This window comes from Alligator mississippiensis, chromosome 5 (genome assembly GCF_030867095.1).
Source record: "Alligator mississippiensis isolate rAllMis1 chromosome 5, rAllMis1, whole genome shotgun sequence".
Taxonomy (NCBI): Eukaryota; Metazoa; Chordata; order Crocodylia; family Alligatoridae; genus Alligator; species Alligator mississippiensis.
The window spans coordinates 109,672,194-109,691,437 of record NC_081828.1 but is presented as its reverse complement, the minus strand read 5'-3'; positions in this window follow the sequence as shown (position 1 = coordinate 109,691,437).

Below are 19,244 nucleotides of genomic sequence, written 5' to 3'. Positions count from 1 at the left end.
TTCAAGCCCATGGAAGTTTCTCCAGCAATCATAGATACTTTAGAATGGTTTTTCCATGCTTAATTTAATTTTTCTATTCATATTTATGTTGTCCAACTCCTTCCCTTCCATTTTAGATTTTGCTGCATACTCCCAGGGATACAGTTTCCCAGTGTGAGAAACAATGGTCTAGAGCAGGAGGCCAATCTGTAGCTCTGGAGCCATATGCAGCTCTTCAGAGGTTAACATGCATCTCCTTGAGTCTTTGCACAAGCACACGGTGACCATTTGGAAGCTGGTCATAAAATGGAATAAATGAGAAAACGTCTAATTCTCAAAGTTCCTTTTTAAGGAGCTGTCAAGGCATGGTGCAATTTTTATGGCCTCATATTTCTTTTAATTTCTTACAGACATATGTCAGGGTACTTGGAAATTCCCTTGTCAAAGATAGAACCCTCTATCAATTTTACTATACTATTTGTAAGAGTGAATTATTAGGCTCAGATCTGTTTAATTCTATTGAGGTGTAAGGCAATATGTTCAATCCTTTATGTAATATGAATTATCATCTCTGGATGATTTATAATTTGCCTCTTAAAATGAGAATAAGACTGATCCTACTGTCATTGAAGCCCATGTCAAAACTTCTACCAAGTATAATAGAAACATATTCCAGTACTAATGAAATACTTCAATACAATTTGGTACACACACTCTCTGCTCTGAAACAGGAAAAATCTACCTTTACTTAACTGAAGAATTCCTCTTGAACAATACATTCTAGGGATGCAAACAAAAATAGACACATCATTTGGGAGCAGCTGGGAATAGCCCCACTCTCTGAAGTTCCTTCTTATTCAGGCCAATAGCCACAGCCAGAATAATTCTACTTCCAAGTTAAGTCTTCTGTTGACTTGACCTAGACTTGCGATATTGTTTTCCTAAAAGCACAGAAAGTTCATCCTCATAAAAATAGTTCTAAATCTTTGTCAATCTCCATCTTTATTCTAGATGATTTGTTTGTTTTTAGGGAGGCTTGGAATCTGTATATTTTTTTTACTTGCAGAAATGAATTTCAGGTAAAAAAAAACAAAACCAAAACACACAAAAAAAACCCAGATATTTTTCTATTCCTCATTGTACCAAAATTCCAGAGGTCTGCTATGAAGCAATTTTCATAGTCATAGGACCTCACAGCAGGAAATAGGACCATCTTTTTTTTTATTTTTATTTTTTAAAATATGGAGTGTATGTGTGCGTGCTCCCTGGGAACTAAGTTGTAAAGATTCCTGTGGAGAAAGAAAAAATGACTTGCTAATGAATGACTGACCATATTATCAATTTACGGAAGTGATAGAAATATGGCCATGATGCCTAGCACATCTCAACATTGTAGACATGACTATCTGTCATGAGACAGTCTGTCTCCAAGGACTGCAGTTTGCCATATTAGAAGGGAGCATGCATATTGTCTATTTTAAGCTTGCATAGTCAATAAATGAGACAACAGTTTATGGAAGCAGAATTGCAATATTACATCTCCCAATATCAGAAACTTATTGGATGGGAAATAGTAGCTAGCAGAAGATATTTTCACTGGAATTTCTCTTAGAAATGCTCTACAGCAAGAAAGCCAAAACACAGGAGTGATAGGAGGGGGGAAAAAAAAGAAGCGAAGGAATTTCAGGGGAGAAGTCATTCCCCTGCTCCTTGGTTCTGCCCACAAGCTGGTAGCAGGCTTGAAAAAAATCCATTATAATGGGTCTTTGTACCTTTAGCATGATGAATAATAATATTCTGTAATATGAAGTGAGGCTGGGGGAGACTTGTTATAATATTTTATTATTTTAAAAATTAATGACTACCTCTTTGATTACATGAAGCACACTACTGTCATCCCAAATTGGATCTTCTATACACAAAAAACCTCAGACATTCAGACTTAGCCATGCATTTCCTTTTGTGAACCATTTTATTCATACTTTAAGACTGTGCCCTGAAGTATTCCTTTTTCTTGCTTCTAATTTCATCCATATAACTCATTTCTTTCCCTCTTCTTTCAGAGTTCTTAGAAATAGCATGCCTAATTCTTATCCCAACTCTCAGTAACTTTATTTTTTTAATCAAGTTCTGGCCATGACCCTGAGGTTAATATTTTCTCCTGTGAAATATATTTCCCAGTTTCTCACAGCCTGCTCCCATTCTATCCTATCCTGTGGATATATGGTGAAAGATTTATTTAAAAATGGCTCAGTGTCTACCTCATCTGTGTAAAATACCCCTGTGAGGATTCTGGTTGATATAGTTCCACACTAACCTCTTTCAAATATAAGCAAAATTAAATTGTCTTCTGAAATATGAGAAAGTGATTGGTAATATGGCTCCAATTTATCCAGATTCATTTACTAGGCCAACTGTAGAACACAATTTATTCAAAAAGAAATATGACATATGAATGTGTATACTTTTATCCAAGGCTGCAGAGGGATGGAAATACCATGGAAGCTTTTTTAAAGGGAGCTGCAGATAATTAGGTAAGAGAAGACAGCCACAAACCTTGAAGCTGTTGTCACTTTAAAAAAAAGGAAGTCTTAGAATTTAGGAAAGATAGCGAAGATGGCAACTATAACAAAAATGCAAAGTGAAAAGGAGGAAAGTTAGAGAATGCAAGGAGTAGAAGGAAATTCAAACAAGACAACATACTAAAATTTCATGGTGAAAAATTAAACTCCATTAAATATGGGGGTTCCAAGATGGTCAAGTTCCCTGGTCAGAGAGTAAACATCATTGAACAGGCTTTGCTTGCCTGTCAATGAAGGCATGCACAGTAAATGCAAATTAAAATTGAGAATGTGTCAAAACAAACCCATCAAACAGATATTGTGAATGTTGTCCATTTCCTTGGGTCTGTTAATATCAAGATCCACAATATTGCTAAACTTGCAAGCTGGCTTAGGGTAGAAATAATAACCGATTAGTATAAGATTTTGAAGAGACAGATCCAAGTTTGAGTTTCTCTACTACAAATTCTTCAATAAAAAAGGGGGGGGGTGGGAGAGAGAGAGAAGAGTGGTAGAAAATGGGTGTATTTACTTCCTTCCATATCTCACTTTAGAATTATTAGTTAACCTGTGCAGAGCTTTGGAGATTCTAGGTAGTATATTAATTCTAAGAATTGTCTCTCTCAAAGATGTCATGGAATAGTAAGTAAAATTCATCACAAAGCAGCATAAAGACACAGACTTCCCATGGCTTTCTCCAGTGCATAAGAGATATAGCACTAACATTATGGTTACTTAAATTAGTGAAAAGATATAATATGCAAATTAACATCTTAAAAACCTATGTAAATCTTACTTTAGGGAACTGCCAGAGGTTTTTGAGGGTTTTTTTTTTGTTTTTGTTTTTTAAATACTACATTGAGAAATCTAGGCTTAAAATGCATAGATGAACAAGGCAAATTGGTTTATCAAGTTTGTATACGTTGGGGATTATTTTATGGTAAATGAAATTAAATAGCTAAATTCTAAACTGCATAATGAACAAAGTAATGTGCAAGTGTAATTTATCATCTGATTTCTCAGCTGCCATCTACCAATTCTTTAGTTACAGTTGACAGATATTATGGCTGGAAAGGTTTCTAACAGGGTGGTCTGCCCTCTTAAGAAGGGACAGCTGGCTCTGTTAAAGTTGTTCAGATGTGGGGCATTCTGTTAAATGACTGTGTCCCGCTGGGCCCTTTAAAACCTCAGGAGAGTGGGAGGAGAAGCTAGGTTGATCTGTTGTGGGGGTAGTGGGGTGGGGAGAGAGAGCGTGGAAAGTGGCTCTTCCCCCAATATCTGGATAGGATGGAGGATTTGAGTTTTATTCATTTGGGGTTGTTAGAAACTGAAGGTTTTGATGGGACTTGAACAGCCAGATAAACTAATAAGAGGGCTAACTAGCCTGCCAAAGGGCAGCAGGATGCTTACAGGATTCTGCAATCCTGCTTACAGGATTCTATTGCTTCTTTTCATTTTAAAGATATAATGTATTTCCCCCCCCCCCCCCCCACACACACACATATATATGAAGTGACAAAAGCTAAAGACATAGCAAGATTAAGCCAAGATGGAAAAATATTTAGCGCTTGAGTGTGGCTGAAAAATCCTTTGTTTGCTTACATTCTCCTCTGTCATCAGTCAGGAGACTTTACAGCAGAAATTCTTAGAAAGCATAGTTTAACTCTGGTTGTTCCCAGATTAAATGTGAGAATCTTCAGGAGAAAAATATTCTAGTCAAAGAAGCCTGAACATCTGTCAACTTTGTTATAGGGGGGACCCACAGACCCAGGAGGCACCAGTTGCCAAGATGGGGGGCACAGCCCCCCCCCCCCCACTGGACCAGAAGTGCTTCTAGTCTACTTCCAGGTTTGCTGCTGAGTGCTCTGGGGAGTCCCCTGTGCTCCTGTGGGATGTTTCATGTGCCCAGAAGCTGTCTGCTACTTTGAGGTATGTAGAATTTTTTTTTATGTCCAAATCGCCAAATTAATTCATAGGGTTGCAATGAAATTCAGGAAGATTAAAGGGTCCTCTGATTCAATTCGGATTCAGAGATTCGGCTGAACCAAATTAGGAACCAAAGCTTCTCACAGCCATACTGTATGACCCTTCAGAATAGCTAAGAAAGCATATACAATGAAAGAGAGGAAAGAGAACCAACTAAAGTAAAATTTGGTTCTCATTTGAACTGGATTTGCTCAATTCCACAACTTGCTTGTTGTGGTTAGTTCAGGTAGTTGATTGGTAGTCATGGTCCACAAAGTCATGAGGACTGTTCCCCAAAACATTGTTAAACTGTAAGCTATATCAAAGTTGAGAAAAAAGTTAAAAGTACTTCAACTGAATTTACTGTATACTGGTGTGATAGCTTGATGAGGAGGAAAATTACAGATTTTGTGTTCTATAGGTAACAAAGTATATGAGCTTGGCCCTTCACGGTTGGTTTTTAGTAAATAATAAGTCACTTTAAAACGTGTGAGATCAAAAACCTAGCCAGGTGTACTTTCAAGTTCTGTTTTCTACAGGAATATGAAAGCTGTTGCAAAGCTTCCACAGCAAATAATGACCATGAATAAGACAGTTACTAGACTTTCTATCAAATTCTTTACAGTTCTCATTCTCCAGCTTTCTCAGTTGCAAAAGAGATATTCAATACAAATCTTGCTTTTCATATTATCCCTGGACCATCACAACAACTACAACACCACCCCTAATTATGAACAACTAGATCAAATATCAATTTTGTAACTGTAGGGATGTCAGGGTCGCCGCACTCTCCCCTGCCGCCTCCTTTACCATGCCAAGCTGCCGTCTTGCACTCTCTGCTTCTGTCCCACCACGTCTTTGATTTTCTATATTTTTATAGGGAGGCTACCTTCTGTTCTCTTGGTCACGGTTCTCCTGTCACGGTTGTACCGTGCACCCAAGCCTTATGGGCTATGCATGGCTCCTACCACCCCAATACCATGCCCCAAGCCTCACAGATGTAGTGGACGTTGTTATGTCCCTCTCTCCACCTTCACTACCTCTCTGGCACTCAGGCTCTCTGCAGTCCCGTCTCCATCTCTCTTTCCGTGCCCTTCTCAGTACACCGCCCTTCTCTCAGGCTCACCACAAGGCTGCCCCCTTCTCTGGGGCATCTCAACTGCCCCTCTCTGGGGCTGGGGTCTATGCACCCCAAATGCTGCACTCTCTCTGGCACTGGGGTCCCCACTCTAATGTGAGTCCCCTACGAGGCCTCCTCCATCCCCTGATAGCCTCACCCAAACGACCGGTGTAACAAATAATAACGGACACAAGCCCCTGGGCTACAACACAAACATAAGCCTCCAGCTAAAACTATGCTCAAGCCTACCGGGGAGTCTCTATCCTGCCACAGCGACCAAAACTGCTCTGGCTTTCAGGCTTCTCTTCTCTTTCCTTGTAGGGAACTCCTTTCTCTCTGGCAGCTGGTAGGGAGCTCTCTCCTGGCCTCCTGCCTGTGGTTTATATAGGAGCCAGGCCCTGCCCCTTCCTGTGAGCTGGCTAGGCAGGTCTGAGCCATTAGTTCCTTTTGGTTGCCTCAGCAACCAGCACCTTCAGGGTTATCCCGGCTCTCCAAGTAGCAGGCACCCTAGTGCCCTGCTACAAATTCCATGAGCCGCAACCAGTCCATTAACATACCAAATTAATAGGTGAATCATGCTTAAACCTTTTAAATAGATAGGTTAGTTCAGTGAGAAGGGAAAATAGCATAATCTAAGACTGCCAGTCATGGTACCTGTGCACAGAACAAGGTTACTTTTGTATAGTCTCAAGTAGCTGATCCATAGGTGCTCAAGGACACATTTTCATCTCCCAGTGGATATTAGAAAGTTTACAACAAGAACAATAACCAAACCTCAGAAAGTCAAGTCAGTAGTGAAAAGCATGCTGTGGTTTTATTATTACCTATTATGTTAATTACTTCTATATCATCTAGTGAAAACAGACAGCTCCACCACACCATCCAACCCCAGCTGGTATAGTTTTAGGTCATACCCCAGGACAAGGAACCTCCTCCATCCCTATAGTTCCTACCCTTAACCTCCAGGTGTTCTGATAGCAACAGACAATGTTATCTCTCTGGCTCCCTGCAGCAACTGCCTGCTCAATTTTGAGGGCCTGGGTTTAAGCTGAGGCTGCTGAACCCTATCCTTCAATCCAGGAACCCTCCTGTGATCATGTGATTGCCTCATTAGGCCACATCACACCTGCTGGCTGCTCCACAGCCTGCTTAAGCCCTTTATAGTGTCAGGGACCAAAGGTGCCCTGCCACATGGGGTATAAAGGTGCTTCAGTTTGGGGGCTGTACTGAAATACCCTCATGCTCCAGCCAGCCTGGGCAGTGTCTATAAGTGCACTGCTGTGGATAGTACTTGTAAATTATTTTATTCCAGCCTAATAAGAGTGCACATGGAGGCACAGAGATGTTTACTTCACAGCTAATTAGTCAACTGCATAGTAGACACCTCATGTAGATGCACCCACTATAATTTGACAAATGTAAAATTCTGTTATAGTAGTATTAGTATGATTTTCGTAGCCATGATGGCCCAGGAATTAAGTGATAGACAAGGATATATTAGGGTGAGAACTTTTATTGGACCAACTGCATAGTTGGGATAGAATTACACAAAGTATCAAATGCAAGAGATTTTGCATTAGGTCATTTTGTTTAATTATAAAGATCCATGACTTTATTAATGTTGCAGTGATGTTTAGCCATTATGGTCCAAGCAGTGTGAAAGAGGCAAGAATTTTTTGTGGAAGATATCTTTTGTTGGACCTATTGCATGGCTGGAATAGACTTAGATAAGCTTTCAGGCACCATGGTTGGTACCCTTCCTCAGGTCTCTGGAAAAAAGGACTTGTGTAAAACTCCATGTGTTTAGGGAGTGTAAATTAAGATAAAATATAAGAGAAATTATCAGGTACCCAGAAGGTTCATAGATTTCATAGACATTAGGGCTGGAAGGGACCTCGGAAGATCATCGAGTCCAGCCCCCTGCCCAAAGGGCAGGAAGTCAGCTGGGGTCATAGGATCCCAGCAAGATAAGCATCCAGTTTCATCTTGAAGGTGTTCAATGAAGGAGCTTGAACAACCTCCGGTGGCAGGCTGTTCCAGACCTTGGGGGCTCGGACAGTAAAGAAATTCTTCCTCATGTCCAGCCTGAAACGATCTTGTAGTAGTTTGTGACCATTCGACCTCGTCATCTCTTGGGGTGCTCTGGTGAACAAACGTTCCCCCAGATACTGGTGGTCACCCCTGATAAACTTGTAGGTGGCCATTGGATCACCCCTGAGCCTGCGCTTTTCCAGGCTAAAGAGCCCCAGGGCTCTCAGCCTGTCATCGTAGGGTCTGCTTCCCTGACCTCTGATCATGCGTGTGGCTCTTCTCTGGACTCTCTCAAGCTTCTCCACATCCTTTTTGAATTGTGGAGCCCAAAACTGGACGCAGTACTCCAGCTGCGGCCTCACTAAGGCCGAGTACAGGGGGAGAATGACGTCCCGGGATTTGCTTGAGAAGCATCTATGGATGCAAGCCAGTGTTTTGGTCTCTTTACTAGCTGCAGCATCGCATTGCAGGCTCATGTTCATCTTGTGGTCAATGATGACCCCCAAGTCTCTTTCTTCCATAGTGTTAGCCAACATAGCACTGCCGAGCCTATAAGGATAAGGTAGTAAAGATGCAGTAGAAACCTAGTAAAAACAAACATAAACTGAACTAGTATTGAACACATCAATTTATATGAAGAATTTTAGAAAGTCCCTGAATATACTTTAATTCAAGTACTGTCATTGACATAAAAACTTAGTAGCTTTGTGACAGGTATCTCCAGGTTCTATCCTGTAATTTTTTTATTGAAAAAAAATCTTTGCTTATTTTTCTTGGAAGGCCAGATCACATAGGATTTCAGTATTAGAGTTGTCTTAGAGTGGACCAGTGACTATTTGCTAATGAATTAAATGTATTGACCTTAGGGGCCATATATAAAAGCACTACTGTCTTTAGTACTTCCTGCCATGAATTGCCTGACAGAATTCATTGAGACAGCTCTTTTAACTAACATGACTCACATCTCTGCATCTAGGATCAAGACCTTCATTATCAGAGAAAAGGAAGAAAGGAAACCAAACAGAAATAGGCTAAAATCAAGAAGTGCCTTTGGTGGGGTGGGGGAGGGAAATTATTTTCATTTTTACAATGACCATCAAAACAAGTGAAAACTATTTTTTTGCTGGCTAAAAAAGTTTCTGTATTCATTTAACCCAATTCTATTGTTTAAAAAATGTGCACTACAATTTAGAAGTACTTTTAATTGAGAGTATAATGGCTTTTTTCTGAACTTTTTTTCCTCAAGGTACATTGTTTAACAAGTGGAGCTTTTATATTTGTGGAGCTGTTCTTTTTGAGGGAATATAATGCACATTTTATAAATCACCATGAAAGTTTTAAATAAATATAGGAAATAAGAACATAATATATAATATTACACTTAGGCAAACATTAGTGTTCTGACACACAATAATAGAGGCTGGTTGTTCATTTTAGGCTGATATTTTGACCTTAAATTCATGCTGGTATGTTTTTATTTTCTTGACCTATTGTGGTTCAAAATGCTTTTCTAGTCAGAAAAAAATGAGGAAACAAAGCAGTCTCTCACTCAAAAGACCTACTCTCCATGTTTATTCAGAACTATATTTTTTTTTATCTGATTTTCCTAACAGAAATAAATCCTTACCATTTTTAATACCATCAACCTGCATCTCGTCTTTTCTCTGTCATCAATAGACTTCTTCACTTCATCCCAATAATCACTATACAAACCCACCGAAGATAACAGGTTAGGAGATGTAAGTGTTTTGCATGTCACCAGAAAATGTGCTGCACAGAATTTTCGTTATTTATAATATAAGAATCCAACCTGAAGTTTGTAACAGGTTCGCTGAGAATCAGGAAAAAAAAGTTTGGTCTTGAAGTCAATGAAGTGGTATAGACTAAATTAACAACTTTTCAAAGTAGAACAGAAGGATATAAGTCTGTGAAATGAATGTATTATTTCATTGTCTTAGTTTTCCCTTAGAAAAATCATTACAACAGCAAAGTAAAGAGTATAGCGGTCCTATCTACTACCCCCCTGCTCATACCCTGCCACCCTTTTAAGAATGCAAGCTCCTTGGAACAGAAAGTAACTTCCTGTAGGTTTGATGTGAGGATTTCTGTGTGTGATATTTTTTACTGAAATGCATGGTTGGGATAGACTTAGACAAGCTCTCAAATGCAGTGCATTCTTCTTCAGGTCTAGGTGCATTAAGTAAAGCCTATGTCCTTAGCTTTACTCTTTCCCCTAAAGAGAAACTATATTCTGAAAACTGTGCAGGGAGATGTTGGCAGAAGGTGCATAACGAACAATGGTGACTAGGAAGGCCAAAAGACTGGTTTCATGGCCAAGGCAATTGGATTGCAGAGGCTCATTGCAAGGAGGTGGACCAGACAAGGGAAACCTGGGAATGTGCCATGAAGACTTCAAATTGGAAATATTAACAAGGCAGTGCCCAGAACCAAATGGTGTGAGCTATTTAGAATCTAAATACTGGGTGCAATTTCAGCACCCACTATAGGGAAAGGGACAGATTTGGAACAAGCAGAGCCTCATGGATCCTTGCTTTGCTCTTGCTGTTCTCCACAGCACTTCTCATCAAAGACTCTGCAGTTAGAGCTGCCTATTGTTGCAAAGTCCCCACAGGAGGAAAGCTGAGTACACTTGTAAATAACTCCTCTGTCATAAGTCACAACCTTGTTTGTCTCTTTCTGAAGGCACCAAACCAGTGCACCCATGTTTATCTATATTTTATAGTGGATCCTCACATGTCACTGGAAGAACTGTGAGTAGGTAGCTTATGTATATGAAGCTCTCCATGACAACAGCTTTCCCATTTTCCTAATATAGGGAGCTTTATTTTTTTCCCCTCTGCAGCTTCTGGCCCTGGGACTTAAAAATGTGATATGAATCGAGCACTGTGTGAATACATTTTAAAGGTTTTAAAGCATCCTGGCATTAACACACTGTAATGTTGTTTGTGCAGTCAGGAGGAACCCAGAGGGCACTGACCATTTCTTCATTTATGTATTCTCCTTCTATTCTCTTCACTTCTTACACAGAGGAGGGGACAGTAGGTGCAGTCAGAGGGACAACAACAGGAGCATAGAGGGTTTGGGGAGATGAAAAATGTTTGGCAATGATATCTATTAAAATGCACATGGTGTGAGGGAGAAAAAAAAACTGTCATTCTCTCCTTCACCCTGCCTTTCCTCCCCCAGTATAATAAAGGCTTCTAGTGTAATTTTGTTAGGTTGCCAAGCTGATTTTAGTGCAAATCTGCCATGATGAAGCTTGTTAAAAACAGACTTAAAGGATAAAATGCTAGAGGGCTATTGCATTTCCTTCTCTCATTGACGGTGCTACAATAAAATTGAGCTCCAGTGCCACAGGGTTACAGATTCCAAGAAGCTTAATGCTCAGGGCATTCATGCATCTTGCTAATTCCACATTCCCATGAGTTTTGAGATTCAGGCTTACAAATAATTCCCTTTCCTTGGAATCAACTCTGCTGCCCTTTAGGTAACAAAACACAACAAAAAACAAAAACAAAAACTAGAGACAGAAATCAATTAAGAGAAACAATGTAAGTGTGCTCAAACCTTTCAGGGTTTAAGAAACACGTTCTTGGTGAATGTTGGTTAGTTTTCAGCTATTCTGTGGTATACTTTTGAAAGTATTTATACTAACATGGGAAACGATGGAGTATATATCTCTTTAATCAAATGCTATCTAAAAATTTTATATTGCCCCAGTGGCCATCAGATATTACTGCATGTGCTGAGATTGCCTTTATGTTGCTATTAATCTCTTAATATCTGGTGAACCCTTTGAAACATATAATTAACTGTGGGCTATGGGTTAATAGTGCATGGACATATCATCCAATAACCTACTCCACTAAGGGAGAACAAGAAATGCTACAGACATTCCCATGCAAGGTTACTTATCCTTACAGATTTCTTCTCAAGAATTAAAGGAAGGGGATGAATGGTGAGGTAGGGGCAGCATTTATCCTGTACCTCACTCAGAATCTTAAAATTGGGTGCTGGAAATTAGATGCGGAAATCTTCCTGTATCCATGACTAGAGTGAAATAAAACTTTTTTAAAAAGGTCCATGGTTCACTACTCTGTCTCTAGGGGAAAAAAAACAAAACAAAACAACAATCCCAAGATGCCACAAAGGCAGAATAATAAATTGATCGGTTCACTTTCTTTTTTTCAATAATAAGAGGCACCAATGAATATTGTGTATGGCTTTGCACACAGAACACTAACAGTACCATGGACAGCTACAAAAAGCATCTGTTTCTATTAGGTGTATAGGTTGTAGTCATGTTGGTCAAAGGCAGACAAGGTTCTTTGGGTGAATCCAGTATCTTTTATTAGACCAATTAAAATAGTTGGAAAAATTCTTCTGTGCAAGCTTTTGGGTACATACACCATTTGTCAGACTGAGGGAGTATCTGCAGTTGGTCTGTGCTCTTCCTGGATGAAATAGAAAAGAAGCCAGAGGTTGGCATGTATGTGAGAAAATCAGTCAGTGAAAATGCAAATTAAGGCTAGCTGGTAAATAGTAGAGAGGTTACCTGGGGTATCTGATGTTAGGCAGGTTATTATGTACCATATATCCAATGTCTATATTTAGTCCATGATTTTTTTTATTCATTAGTTTGATTAAATGATGTTTCTGGCTTTCCTGCATGCACACTGGCCTCTGGCTTCTTTTCTATCCTATCCAGTAAGAGCACAGACCAACTGCAGATGCTTCCTCAGCCTGATGAGTGTTTTTTTGTACATTCCCTTTGAGGATTAAAACTGACAGATTGGTGAGAGAATGGTTTTCCTGTGAGAAATGTGCCCCTACAAGTAACGGAATATTCTTGTCTTTGATAGATTTTTGGTGTGCGTTCATTCTGGTACACAGTTGTTGTTTGCTTTCCCCTATATACTTTCCATCAGGGCACTGGATGAGATATATTACATTTCTGGATGTGTAGGTGTAAGATTCAGGAATGATGATGGTTCTGTTGTGAGGTTTAGTTACTGTGGAGATGGAGGAAATATGTTGGCAGGTTTTACATTTCTTGTCATGCATGGTCTGGATTCATTCAGTGTGTTTTGGGCTGTAGGAAGTTTGCTTTTGTTGATGAGGCTGGCAACGTCCAGTGCTTGTTTGAAGTCTAGGATGGGTGGTTCTGGGAAGATGTCTCTAAGAACTGGGTCTTCTATTTTGGGTTGCAATTGTTTGAGGATATTCCATATAGGTTCGAGGAAGGGATGATATGTCAAAACCAGTGATGTGTAATTCATAGGGGTTTTCCTTCTGTATTGCAGTATTTCTTCATGTGGTATATGGGTGGCTGTTTCAAAAGTGAAATCTGTCTCTCTAGAGGAGTGTCCTTGCTGATGATAAGAATATAACTGGTAAATAGTAGAGAGGTTACTTTGAGTGTCAGATGTTAGGCAGGTTATAATGTGTCATAAATCTAACGTCTATATTTAGCCCATCATTTTTTGTATCCAGTACGTTGATGAAATGAAATTTCTGGCTTTCCTGCATGCACACTGGCCTCTGGCTTCTTTTCTATTCTATCCAGTAAGCGTACAGACCAACTGCAAATGCTTCCTCTGCCTGATGAAGGGTGTTTGTACCTGAAAGCTTGCAAAGAAGAATGTTTCCAACTATTTTATTTGGTCTAAATAAAAGATATCAGATTTATCCAAAGAATCTTGTATGCCTACATTTATATGATGTCTTCTATATAGTTAATATATGTTTTTATGTCCTAGAAATCTCTCACTCAGCTGACACAGAGGGTTAAACATCAATAGAATGATGTACTGGAGTACTGTCTAAAAGTAATTATGTGTTTATATCAGTACCTTGTAGTTCAAGTAAAGTATCCTTAATCTAGACTAAATTAACACAGTTACCTGGTGTGAATTTCATGTGCCATTGATTTGGTGAAGCTCCAAAAGAAAGAGGTGACTAGAATCAATCAGAACATTTAAAATTATTCATAGATTCATAGATGTAGGGTCAGAAGGGACCTAAATAGATCATCAAGTCTGACCCCCTGCCCTGGGCAGGAGAGAATACTGGGCTCATATGACCCCAGCTAGGTAATTATCAAGCCTCCTCTTAAAGACCCCCAAGGTAGGTTCCATATCCTAGCCACCCTGACCGTGAAGTAGTGTCTTCTAATGTCCAGCCTGAACCTACTCTCAAACAACTTATGGCCATTATTCCTTGTTACTCTGGGAGGTGCTCAGGGGAACAGGGTCTCTCCCATTCCCCACTGGTCCCCCTTGGTAAGTTTATAGATGGCCACCAGGTCCCCCCTCAGCCTTCTCTTCTGACAGCTGAATAGTTTCAGGTCCTGTAGCCTCTCCTTATAGGGTCTCTCCTGCTGTCCCTGGATCATGCAAGTGGCCCTCCTCTGAACCCTCTCGATGCTGGCTACATCCTTCCTGAAGTGTGGTGCCCAGAACTGCACACAGTACTCCAACTGTGGCTTGATCAGCATCACATAGAGGGGGAGGATCACCTTGGCCCAGCTTGTGATGCATCTGTAGATGCATGACAAGGTGGGTTTAGCCTTAATGACTGCATCCTCACATTGGTGGCCCACGTTCATTTTGGAATTGATAATGACTCCAAGATCCCTTTCTGTCACTGTGCTTATGAGAAGGGAGTTCCTCAGCCTATAGGTATGCTGCTGGTTCTTACTGCCCAAGTGCAGTACCTTGCACTTATCAGTATTAAATCCCATCCCATTCTCATTCATCCACCCCTGTAACCTGTCCAGGTCCAGTTGTATCCTATCCCTCCCTTCTAGCATGTTCACCTAGCCCCAAATCTTGGTGTTATCAGCGAATTTGAACAGGATGCTTTTCACCCCCTTGTCCAAGTTGCTAATAAAGAAATTAAACAGTACGGGCTCAAGGTCTGAGCCCTAGGGAACTCCACTGCCCACATCCCTCCTGGTTGAATATGACCCGTACACAACCACTCTCTGGGTGCAGCCCCTCAGCCAATTTGTGATCCATCTGACTGTGTAGGCATCAATGCCATAGTCACCTAACTTTTTAATGAGAATGGGGTGGGAGACAGTGTCAAAGGCCTTCCTGAAGTCCAGAAAGACTACATCCACTGCAACACCTGCATCCAATGATTTTGTGACCTGATCAAAGAAGGCAATCAGGTTGGTCTGGCAGGACCTGCATCTAATGAACCCATGCTGGTTGCCCCTGAGTGTCATCCCCCCGCATCATAAAACTAATTTCTACCTGCCCTGTGCTAATGCTAAAAAAAACTGATAGGGAGTTGTGCAGTAGGGGTAAGCGAAGCTTCGGTTGCCAATTTGATTCAGAGAAGATTCAGCAGATTTGGGGGCTGAATCACTGAATCTGAATTGAATTGGGAGACAAAAAAACCCTCTGAATTGATTCACAGCCTCTGAATCGATTCAGAAAGAGATTCGGAAGGCAGTCCTGGAGAGAAACAGAAACTGAGAAGAGAGAAGGGAAGTGGAGGGCAGGGGGAAGACTGATATCTGTAGCTGGCCATTAACTGTGATCTTTCCTTGAGTCCCCTTCCAATCACAGTGCTCTGGAGAAGGGGCATAGAAACAGCATATAAGAATCTGTCTGCAGGCTTTCTAGCCCTTTTGTGAGCTGCTTCTGCCTGAGCAACAGCATCTGCAAGGTACTACTGGACTGGCTTCGCTTTCTAGTCAGTCTCCTGCTTGTCTCTCTTCTTGGAAAGAATTGAATACAGCTTACCCTTGCCTAGAATACCTCTACTTATCCCAATCCAATCCATTTTTTTCAACTTATTCTTCTCCCCTAACACCAGAAATACCCACCAGCACCAGCATGACAGTCTCCTATGCCCCAATTTTATCTCCCAGCATAAGCCTCCCAGTGCCAGAGGAGGAGCTGTATCTGAAAGCAGGGGACCTGAGCTCCCTAACAAAAGAAATTCTGAGGAACTAGGTGGAATCTGAGTTTGTGCTCTGCACCTTTCAAAATTCCCCTAGAGCCAGAAGGTACCTAGGAGGAGGTTGTGGGGACTGGTGGCTCAGTGTCCTTTGTTTTTGTGTCTCTGCCTGTTGGGGGGGCGGGAATAAGGCAAAATCACCACCCTTAACCCTTGATGAAAGGTGGGTAGGAGGTGCCTTATAACCTTCAGCCTCCACATGCATGCACAGTCCTGGCTAGGGAAAGCCCAGACCTGTAAGATCTTTGAGGGGCCTGAGTCTTGCTGGTTTCAGTGGAGTTGTGAGTCCCAGGTGAGCTTATCTGCCTGGTGTGCCATCTGTAAGGCATGGGCTGCAGTGTAGGAAGAGGTATGGAGCTGCAGAATGGATGTAACCCCAAGACATCAGGGGCCTAAACGGGCAGCCTCCCCCCTGGGAAACATCTTGAGCAGTTTTCCACCAAGGTGTGGTGGGCAGTTGGCCCAGAAACAGGTGGGCAGGGTGAGACCTCACCCACATTAGGAAGGCCTCCTGTTACAGGTTACCTTCCCTGCTGGCTTCATCCTGCTGTGCTTTGACACACACAAGGCAGACAAGGGTCTTTGGATCAATCTGATATCTTGTATTAGACTCTGCAGGCACCTCTCCACTTTTATCTGTTACATCCCTGATCTAACTGGCACTGGGAAGGCCCCCTGTTACAGGCTACCATCTCTGCTGCTTTCATCCCATTGTGCCTTAACACACATACAAAGTCATACATGTTAAAAGTTTTGCTTTCAGAAGCTTGAGGTACAGTTTCCCAGAAACCCCTGAACCTATCTCTTTGAAATCTGGCAGGCTTCATGGCCTCAGAAGGAGCTACCATGCCTTCTGTTTTCATCCCACTCTGGCTTATCATACAGACAAAGTCACACGTCACGAGTTTTGCTTTGAACCGTTTCAGGTGAAGCCTCCCAGAAACCCCTAAACCTATCTCCTTGAAACTTGGCAAGCTTCATACCCTCAGAAGGTGCTACCATTCCTGCTATTTTCATGTAAATCCACTGAAAAATGACAAAGTTATAGGCATTTCAGTGATTCCCCATTGTAGTCTATGGCCGAATCACTGAATCTCTCCAAATCAACACTGAATATTCTGAAGTCTATAGAGCTAATTGATTCAGGACAGCATCCAAATCAAATAACTGTCCTCTGAATTGGCTGAATATGAATTGAATACTTCCCTATTTGTGAAGGCCCTTTGTGCAGACATTGACTATACTGCCACATCATCTCACACATATATGCAAACCAAATTGTAGCTAGGATGATTAGGCTCACACTGACAACCTGTCTACAGAGAAGGAGTTCTGTGTATAAATAGGCCCAAGTGATCTGCCCTAATGAAAAATCATCAAGTCACCAGAGTAGCTTGTAATTTCTGTATAGCCTGGATACACCGAGGGGCATGCCCTGTCCACAAGTGGAAGGGATGGGGTGGTCAGGCAAGAGTGCTGTGAGAGGGGCCTGCCACCGGAGGAGCAGATCCCTCTTTTCTCTGTAGAGCAAGGCCAGGACAAAGCACTTAAGTATATGCAAATTTACAAAATAAATATGAATAAGAGACATTAAATATTTACACTAGAATTGGTATGTGACACCATATGCAATAACCTGCATTCAATTAATTGCACCACTTTGATGGACAGCAGAACATAGAGCAGGTAACTGGGAACTCAGTACAGGTGACTCATAGCCTAGGCAATAATTAACCCTCTGCACAGAAGAACATTAACACCCTAGAACAGGTAAGTCAAGACATCAATACAGTAAACACATATAAGCATCAATTCAGATAAATCCAGGTAAGCTGAAGTAGCAATACAATAGACGTACACAGGCAACAATACAGGTAAGTTCAGGTAATAGGCAGTAAACATATATAGGCAGTGAAACATGTAAACCAATATAAACCCCCTCAAGGAGTACCCATAACTATGTTAACATCAACAGTATGAAACAAACATCAATTACAAAATATGAGGTGTGCTCAGCACCCCAAAGGGTGTTCCCTGGAGCCTCTCCTCTTTAGGGCCTGGGATGTGAACAAGCCCCTCCACAATGGAGGACAGTGGAGGCTACATCCCTTTCCCTCCCAAGGCCGCCTCCCCTGTGGGACCTGCTTCCCTAGCAACTTATGCTCCCACACTGAAGAAGACAAGGCTCATCCCCTGGTGGTCAGTCCTGCAAGGGCTTCTCTCCAGTGGTGCCTCTGGCTCCTCTTGATGGCCTGGTGCCCTGTTCTGGACACCCAGGGCTTTTCTGCTTCCTGGAGTGGCATCACTGCCAGCTCTGGGCCTACCCAGCCTCCCACTGGAGCTTCTCCAATGGCCCTGTGCCCCGCTCTGGGCACCGAGGCTTCTGTTGGCTAAGCCAAGCCACACTACACAGGCTTTGGCTGTCTGGGCTCATGCTGGGTCTTTCTCTCCTGGTCCCCACTCAGGGCTATAGGGGCCTTTTCCACAGTGCCAAGCCATGCTAGTGGCTTTGGCTGCCTGGCCTCATGTCAGGACCACTAGCTCAAGCCACCCCAAGCTGTTCCCAGGGCCTGGTTCCATACATCATCCCTGTACACCATGGATGAACCCAAGCAGCCTTGAGCTACTCCCAGGGTCTGGGCTCCGTGCACTTTCCCTGTGAACCATAGGTGGACCTGAGCAGGGTGGTGCTGCTGCCTGGGTCTGGGCTCCATGGACTGATCAATGCACTGCTGGAGCCTCCTGCTGCTTGGATCCCCAAGCAGTGTCTTCAGGGACTCCTCCCCTGGGCTGCTCTACTAAGCTCTTCTGGGCCCCACTCTTCTTGAATCCCTTGTCACATCTGTTGACCATGCTGGGCTTTTATTTACACCAGAGGCCCTGCCCCAAAGTCTGTCAGACCTCAAAGCACATTCTTCAATCAGGTCCAGGGGCTTTTCACCCCGTCCCGCCACCTCAGCAGGGGTGGGGCACGCCCCTACCAGCTGTTACCTGATTGGTGGAAATGTTCCACCAATCCAAATTGCCCTTTTCCAAGCCTGGCATGGTGGGCAAAAGTGGCAAGCCCTCCACAACTGAATGCGGAGGACCACATTAAAGCAGCACTACATGTGCATAGCTGTAGCATAACTTCTGATGCTATGCAATGAGATTAAAGCAGTTTTCTGGCTATACTCCCATATCTGTCCCTGAGCTTCAGAATATTACACAACATTCACAGAGGGAGATTTGGTGTTGGTAGAAATAGGAAGCATGTAAGATAGACACACCTCCTCTTCTGTCACCTTTCTCTAGGTTTTCTTACCTGTGAAAGGAAATATTAGGCCCTGAATTTGCTTTATAAGGTAAAGAGTATGTTCTTATTTTCATCCATGAAACTGAAAATTAAGGGGACCCAGTCCAACCTATAATGAACTCCCAGATGGGTTTTTAGGCCATGTACATTCAGGGAAATATCCAGGGAAACAGAATCTCCATTTGGAACTACATAAAAACTAAATGGATTTTAAGCACATAGGAAGAACCTACTATACAGGACCAAACCATTGCACAGTTTGTTTGTCTACCTGTCCTACACCAAAATATGTTATTTTCCT